The sequence below is a fragment of the Lasioglossum baleicum genome, unplaced genomic scaffold, assembly GCF_051020765.1.
Source record: "Lasioglossum baleicum unplaced genomic scaffold, iyLasBale1 scaffold0028, whole genome shotgun sequence".
Taxonomy (NCBI): domain Eukaryota; kingdom Metazoa; phylum Arthropoda; class Insecta; order Hymenoptera; family Halictidae; genus Lasioglossum; species Lasioglossum baleicum.
In genome coordinates, this window is record NW_027469088.1 from 2,140,887 (window position 1) to 2,147,500 (window position 6,614).

Genomic DNA, 6,614 nt, shown 5'->3' on the forward strand with positions numbered 1-6,614 from the left:
GGAGTTATCACTCACGCAGGAGCTCCCTCGTTCTATGACAGAGCCACGGTGATCACATAGGACTCACTCACGTAAGAGCTCTCTCTAGCAGGTCGGGCGCGGCGTTCAGGCCGTTTCGCCCATTACAACCCTACGATCACGATATCTAGATGTTCAGGTATCGCCTGCAGGGATCGTCAGGGTGAGCTGAGTTTAGGGAATCTCTCTGAAGAGTAATTTCTCTTTAATATCTTTATAGTTTCTCTGTACCACACTCCATTGCTGCAAGCGGCATCCGTTGCCCTACCGTTGGCGGTAGGGATTGGGTAGCTCACGACAAGCAGCTTTATGGGTAAACGCCGTGTAGCTTAACGTTTACCCGGAGAGCCGCGGTGATTGTAGAATTATCACTCACGCAGGAGCTCCCTCGATTCAATTATTTCTCTGTACTACACTTCTAGCTGCAAGCGGCATCCGTTGCCCTACCGTTTGCGGTAGGGATTGGGTAGCTCACGACAAGCAACTTTATGGGTAAACGCCGTGTAGTTTAACGTTTGCTCGGAGAGCCGCGGTGATTGCAGAATTATCACTCACGCAGGAGCTCCCTCGTTCTATGGCAGAGCCACGGTGATCACATAGGACTCACTCTCGTAAGAACTCTCTCTTATACTTGAGCCACGGTGATCGCATAGGACTCACTCACGTAGGAGCTCTCTCTTTCTGCCAGAGCCACGGTGATCACATAGGACTCACTCACGTAAGAGCTCACTTTCTACCAGAGCCCCGTTGGTCACCCGAGGGTTTCCAGGTCCTACCGCGTGGAGGGGGGGTTGGCGCACCAGGGAATAGAACCCTGGACCTTCTAAGACCCAGTAGATAGGGACAGAGGGAATCTCGTTAATCCATTCATGCGCGTCACTAATTAGATGACGAGGCATTTGGCTACCTTAAGAGAGTCATAGTTACTCCCGCCGTTTACCCGCGCTTTTTTGAATTTCTTCACGTTGACATTCAGAGCACTGGGCAGAAATCACATTGCGTCAACACCCGTGGGGGCCATCGCAATGCTTTGTTTTAATTAGACAGTCGGATTCCCCTAGTCCGTGCCAGTTCTGAGCTGAGCGTTGAATGGCGGCCGAAGAGGACGATCGTTCTAGACGAAAGCCTCGCAGCAAGGAAGATCCGCGGGAGGCCAAGGCACGGGACCGAGCTCGGATTCCCATCAATGTGTTCACCTCGCCCAGGCCCGGCACGTCAGCCAGACCCGCTTCCCGACCAAGCCCGACACGCCCCGCTCCTCAGAGCCAATCCTTATTCCGAAGTTACGGATCCAATTTGCCGACTTCCCTTACCTACATTAATCTATCGACTAGAGGCTCTTTACCTTGGAGACCTGCTGCGGATATGGGTACGAACCGGCGCGACACCTCCACGTGGCCCTCTCCTGGATTTTCAAGGTCCGAGGGGAAGATCCGGACACCGCCGCAACTGCGGTGCTCTTCGCGTTCCAAACCCTATCTCCCTGCTAGAGGTTTCCAGGGAACTCGAACGCTTATACAGAAAAGAAAACTCTCCCCGGATCTCCCGACGGCGTCTCCAGGTCATTTTGGGTTACCCCGACGAACACTCTTACGAGGGCCCGATTGGTAAGCGGTTCCGCTGCCGGGTTCCGGAATAGAAACCGGATTCCCTTTCGCCCGATGGGTGTGTGTTTTTGTTTATCATTAAATGATATTTTGCTCTCTCTTAGGACACCTCATCTACATAGGATTTCTCTTAGGGCTTAGGATCGACTGACTCGTGTGCAACGGCTGTTCACACGAAACCCTTCTCCACGTCAGTCCTCCAGGGCCTCGCTGGAGTATTTGCTACTACCACCAAGATCTGCACCGACGGCGGCTCCAGGCAGGCTCACGCCCAGACCCTTCTGCGCACACCGCCGCGACCCTCCTACTCGTCAGAGCTTCATGGAAGACGCGCCTTTAAAAAAAGCTAACGTCAACCTCACTTGCCGCTGACGGCGGAGTATAGGCGCGACGCTTCAGCGCCATCCATTTTCAGGGCTAGTTGCTTCGGCAGGTGAGTTGTTACACACTCCTTAGCGGATTCCGACTTCCATGGCCACCGTCCTGCTGTCTTAAGCAACCAACGCCTTTCATGGTATCCCATAAGCGTCGACTTAGGCGCCTTAACTCTGCGTTTGGTTCATCCCACAGCGCCAGTTCTGCTTACCAAAATTGGCCCACTTGGCACTCTGATCCAATATAATCTCGTGGCTTCATTGATCCAAGCAAGCCAGAGATCTCACCCATTTAAAGTTTGAGAATAGGTTGAGGTCGTTTCGGCCCCAAGGCCTCTAATCATTCGCTTTACCAGATGAGACTCGCACACGTTCATCAAAAGAGAACGAGCGAGTGCCAGCTATCCTGAGGGAAACTTCGGAGGGAACCAGCTACTAGATGGTTCGATTAGTCTTTCGCCCCTATACCCAGTTCCGACGATCGATTTGCACGTCAGAATCGCTACGGACCTCCATCAGGGTTTCCCCTGACTTCGTCCTGACCAGGCATAGTTCACCATCTTTCGGGTCCCAACGTGTACGCTCTGGGTGCGCCTCTTCTCGCAATGAGAACGAGACGCCCCGGGAGTGCGAGGCCGCATCGTGACGCGGCCCATCCTCCCTTGATCGACGCTAAGGTACGATCTTCACTTTCATTGCGCCTTTAGGTTTACATGTCCCAATGACTCGCGCACATGTTAGACTCCTTGGTCCGTGTTTCAAGACGGGTCCTGAGAGTACCCAAAGCAGTAGCGTCGCTGACCGGTAATTCAAAGCTTGGCCAGTCCGAGGACACCGCCTGCTAACAGCTGGTTAGGCCCGGAGCCGGCGCTAGGTCCGTACCATCCGGGTGACAAACTAACCGAGCTTGCGGCGGGCCTGACGCACACACATTCGAAAATGGATTGGTTGCGGCCCGATACCGTCAGAGTACCGTCACGCAGCCGGCCAGGCGATCGAGCGTCTGCCGTGTGCGCACGAAGGCGACACGACAGGCAACAACTCGAGCCGTAGACCGACACGCAACGGGTCGCGACGTTCTACTAAGGGAGAAGTGCACGACTACGCGACCGGAACATTTGCCGAAGATGGTGTACCCTCGCACTGGAACCACCGAAGTGGCCCATTACGGGCTATCTGCGCACCAACGGAAGCCAGCCTCGTCGACGATGAATCTCCCCATTCGATCTTTTGGGTTTCTCAGGTTTACCCCTGAACGGTTTCACGTACTCTTGAACTCTCTCTTCAAAGTTCTTTTCAACTTTCCCTCACGGTACTTGTTCGCTATCGGTCTCGTGGTCATATTTAGCCTTAGATGGAGTTTACCACCCACTTAGGGCTGCACTCTCAAGCAACCCGACTCTAAGGAGAGGTCCTCCCGAAACGCGTACCAGTCGCTACGGGCCTGGCACCCTCTACGGGTAAATGGCCCCATTCAAGATGGACTTGGACGCGGTTCGACGTCTCGGGATAAATTGACCCTCCTGAACACTACATTTCCCAACGGCAGAACCGCGGGATTCAGTGCTGGGCTAATTCCTGTTCGCTCGCCGCTACTAAGGAAATCCTTGTTAGTTTCTTTTCCTCCGCTTAGTAATATGCTTAAATTCAGCGGGTAATCTCGCCTACTCTGAGGTCGTCGTACGTGATACAAAATTTTGTGTGTTTCGGCCGAAAGAGCGTAAAAGTAGTACTCGCGAAAACGTACAAAGCACAAAAAAAAAAGAAAAAAAAAGAAAACGAAACAACACTACACGACAGAAGAGAGAAAAAGGTAAACAAAAAACCGATATATGCCTTATGCGCCACACCAAAGTGTCAATATAATTCTTTCTTCATCTCTCGTCGATCGGAAACTCTCGCTAGACGATCTGGCCGGTTAACTTTAACGTCCGTCGAAAAGAACTTTCGGGGACTGGACGACCGACAGATCGCGCGGTTCCGCACGAATCGACAATGAAGAAAAGAAAAGACATGGGGCGACCGACATAAAGGTTCTCATCATTGGATATACCTTTTCTCTCTCCGCGGTGCTGTTCCGTGCGTGAACACACAAGTGTGTCTTTTGCGTCGTGTGACAATCAAGTTCGAAATAAGCCTCGCCAATAGAGGAGTATACATATTATTAAAAAAAAAAAATAATAATACATATAACCCGGTGGGATTTCTTTTTCTCTCTACTTCTATATAATTGAACCAAAAACCACGGGGGTACAGAAACGTTGCGCACGAAACGATTTATCATCGATCAAACGCAAAACCAAATTAGAGACACGAGAGAAAGAGAATAAGATCTCAAGACGCTCATAGGCCGTCATCAATACGATTCAACGCGAACGTGGCGATGGAATGGCAATCGCACAGATTAGCGAGGACACGTCGACGACGGGGAATAATTCCGACCCGATCAAGTACGACGTGCTCATCCCGCACATTGCTGCGCTTTGCTCCGCTGTCCATCGATCATCAAAGCGTTCGCGATAGAACGAGAGATCTCTTTCGTCTCTTCCCTCGAAGACTCGAAAAGGAATGTGTGTTTGTCGAAATCGCCGGCAACGACGACCCTCCGCCGTATGGCAATTATAACGTAGAGTTAAGAAACTCATCCACGCACAGGCATATTCTCTCCCTGGGGCTTAACATTGCCACACCACACACACTCTGTGTGCCACACAGTATTCTTTCTTTCTTTTATAATTTGTGTGTCCATCTCTGTAGTCTCGCGAGACTCTTGTAAATATACCTCTTTCGTATATACGCATCATTTCAGGCGACGTCGGGAGCGCGTTAAATGTTCATGAGTGGAAACGCTTCTTTCCGCAAGGCGAATCGTTTCGCAGAGAAGGTGAGAGATTTGGAGATCCTCGTCGAAGCGGTGCCTTACGGGCGGTCGTATTTTCAATACGACTCACGACACCGTAAAAACACTCACGCAAGTCCGAACGTAAGAAATACCAATCCCTACTTCGCCTCTCGTGGAAACTAGATATATATGTTTGTATGTGTTTATAAGACGCAATGCAAAAATTGGCAATTTTCACAGAACCGCGACAAACGCCGACGAAACGCCCATCATTCGCTCGTACGTAGCATCTTTGCAACCCGACTCCGAAACGCTCTTTGGCGCCCTCCAAAAATATATTTGGAGAGGTAAGCGACGGCGGGGACTTACAAGAGCAACGCAAGCAGTTTATGGTTACGTAAACGACCCTCAGCCAGGCGTGGTCCAGGAATTGTATCCGTGGACCGCAATGTGCGTTCGAAATGTCGATGTTCATGTGTCCTGCAGTTCACACGTTGACGCGCAATTAGCTGCGTTCTTCATCGACCCACGAGCCAAGTGATCCACCGTTCAGGGTAATCGTATATATTTTTGATTTACAAATCAATATATGTATATGTCTCTTGTTCTGCGGTTCGTAAGAACGCATTGTACCTGAACGCTCCAACCAGCGCGCGAAGGAGATTCGTTCAGGCGTCGTTTTAAGGACGACACTATCGTCGTCCGTGGAAACGGAAAAAAAAAACCGTCAGATACGCAACACGTATCCGACGGCCGGGCGAACAGTACATTGAAAAACCGTTAACGTGGAAAACGCGGAGATGAATATATATTCTCTGAAAACGACGGGGATCGTAAAGACAACCCGATACTGGATCCAGAGATGTAATAATATTCCTCTCCTCTTCACTTCCATTTCATTTGGAATGATGTGAGAACGGAGGACTTCACAGCCGGCTCTGGCAGCGGTCATTCGTCCCAAGCTCTCGCGATGCGCACTATTGGGCCACACGCACGGAGTAGGGTGTCAGACTCACGACTGCTTTAAAAGCGAGCTTCACGAGCCGGTCCACTTCCCGTATAAAACACATTTCCATAAAATGTTGTGTGTGCTCGAGGCAACGATAAATTCCGATACAAGCGGACTCGCGAGCCGGCTCTGGCCGTAGGCGCGATCCCCGTTCTCGTCCCAAGCTCGTCTGCGCGCACTATTGGGCCACACAGAGAGTAGGGTGTCGTCGGGAATAATCGCGCCATAGGCTTTATAGCGAGCGTCACGGCCGGTCCTCTCGGAACACCGTTTTTCGTCGGAACGATATTACCATATTTTTATTTTATTCGACAGATTAGCGGACTCACAGCCGGCTCTGGCAGCGGTCATTCGTCCCAAGCTCTCGCGATGCGCACTATTGGGCCACACGCACGGAGTAGGGTGTCAGACTCACGACTGCTTTACAAAAGCGAGCATCACGAGCCGGTCCGCTCTGGCGAATGTATAATATTATAATAAATATACGTTCCGTCGTCAACGAACACCGCGTGCGGCGCAGCAACGTTTCGTGCTCTTGGTTATACGCGAACCCGATACAAATAGAGAGCGGGACTCACAGTCGGCTCTGGCAGCGGTCATTCGTCCCACGCTCTCGCGGTGCGCACTATTGGGCCACACGCACGGAGTAGGGTGTCAGACTCACGACTGCTTTAAAGGCGAGCATCACGAGCCGGTCCTTCGCGTCTCGTCTATCTTCACGATAGTTCGCGAACGATAACACAAACGCGTGCAACCGCGCGTTT

General features: G+C 51.4%; 1 non-coding gene and 1 pseudogene across 1 annotated transcript; both read right to left on the reverse strand.

Moving 5' to 3' along the window:
* Positions 1–816: 816 nt before the first annotated feature.
* Positions 817–3,677, reverse strand: LOC143219434 (large subunit ribosomal RNA; annotated as a pseudogene).
* A 1,566-nt stretch (positions 3,678–5,243) lies between these two features.
* On the reverse strand, positions 5,244–5,398 carry LOC143219449 (5.8S ribosomal RNA). The gene has a single exon (XR_013011332.1). It is a non-coding gene; the product is annotated as a 5.8S ribosomal RNA (ribosomal RNA).
* Between the last annotated feature and the right edge of the window lie 1,216 nt (positions 5,399–6,614).